Source organism: Diachasma alloeum, unplaced genomic scaffold (assembly GCF_001412515.2).
Source record: "Diachasma alloeum isolate Michigan unplaced genomic scaffold, Dall2.0 Dall_scaffold_00207, whole genome shotgun sequence".
NCBI lineage: Eukaryota > Metazoa > Arthropoda > Insecta > Hymenoptera > Braconidae > Diachasma > Diachasma alloeum.
Genome location: NW_021680372.1, coordinates 18,142 through 20,052, shown reverse-complemented (window position 1 = coordinate 20,052; position 1,911 = coordinate 18,142).

Sequence of the window (1,911 nt, the reverse complement as noted above, 5' to 3'; positions counted from 1 at the left end):
TCGTCCGAGACTCGATCCGAGACTGGTTTCCACAATGTTCAATGTTCCCCCCATTCCTCCCTCTGTCGTGAGCCGATTGAAAAATCATTATCTTACTACCTAAAGAACCTCCAATTAATCAAAAATAATTAACAAACTCATTTGTTAATTACTAAACCACTCTCGTATCGCTACTCTCGTCCGAGACTCCATCCGAGACTGCTTTCAGCAATGTTTAAGGGACCTTCACATACCCCGTCCACCGATAGACGCTCCAAAAATGTTTTTCGTGCTACTCAAAGCCCCTCTAACTAATCGGAAATGATTAAATAATTAATTTGCCAGTTACTTAACCACTCTCGTGTCTCTACTCTCGTCCGAGACTTGATCCGAGACTGCTTTCAGCAATGTTTAAGGGACCCTCAATTACCCTTTCTACCTACATTGGGTCCACAAAGGATTTTCAACTTATCTAATGCACCCTCAATTAATAAACAAATTGATTTGTGAAGGCATAAACAACTCTCGGATGCACTCTCGGACGAGAGTCTTTACTGGAGTTTGGCGCCCTAACCTCCGAAATTCGAGAGTCGAATGAGTGTCCATTCCGAGTGTCGGAGCTACTCTCGGATAGGTCACGGACTCATCCGCCAGGGTTACGAAAGAAATTTCTTGAAAAGATTGCTCTTGATGATTTTTCTATTTTTTAAAATTATTTCAGGGTTTTCATGGCCAGAATCGTCCAATTTGGGGGTGGTTATTCAGAGTTTTATGGATCGGAAAAATCCCAAATTGATTATGGAACATGAGGGAGGGGGGAGTGATAGTTTGTACAAAAGTAATTCGTTGAAAAAATTGTTCTTAATCATTTTTTAATCTTTAAAAATGAATTCAGAGTTTTTATAGTCAGAACCGTCCACTTTGGGGGTATTTTTCCGAAGTTTTATGTATGGGAAAAAATCCCAAATTGATTATAGATCATGGGGGAGGGGGTAGGAATAGCCTTTACGAAAGCAATTTCTTGAAAAGATTGCTATTGATGAGTTTTATATTTTTTTAAATNAATTTCAGCGTTTTCATGGCCAGAATCGTCAACTTTGGGGGTGGTTTTTCAGAGTTTTATCCATCGGCAAAATCACAAATTCATTATCGATCATGGGGGAGGGGGTAGGAATAGCATTTACGAAAGAAATTTGTTGAAAAGTTTGCTCTGGATTATTTTTCTATTTTTTAAAATTATTTCAGAGTTTTCATGGCCAGAATCGTCCACTTTGGGAGTGGTTTTTCAGAGTTTTATGGATCGGAAAAATCCCAAATTGATTATAGATCATGGGGGAGGGGGTAGGAATCGCCTTTACGAAAGCAATTTCTTGAAAAGAATGCTCTTGATGATTTTTCTATTTTTTAAAATTATTTCAGAGTTTTCATGGCCAGAATCGTCCACTTTGGGAGTGGTTTTTCAGAGTTTTATGGATCGGAAAAATCCCAAATTGATTATAGATCATGGGGGAGGGGGTAGGAATCGCCTTTACGAAAGCAATTTCTTGAAAAGAATGCTCTTGATGATTTTTCTATTTTTTTAAATTATTTCAGACTTTTCATGGCCAGACTCGTCCAATTTGGGGGTGGTTTTTCAGATTTTAATGGACCGGAAAAATCCCAAATTGATTATGGATCATCGGGGAGGGGGGCGTGAAAGTTTGTACAAAAGTAATTCGTATAAAAAATTGTTCTTAATCATTTTTTAATCTTTAAAAATTAATTCCGAGTTTAAATGATCAGAACCGTCCACTTTGAGGGTATTTTTCCGAAGTTTTATTTATGGGAAAAAATCCCAAATTGATTATAGATCATGGGGCAGGGGGTAGGAATAGCCTTTACGAAAGCAATTTCTTGAAAAGATTGCTCTTGATGATTTTTCTATTTTTTAAA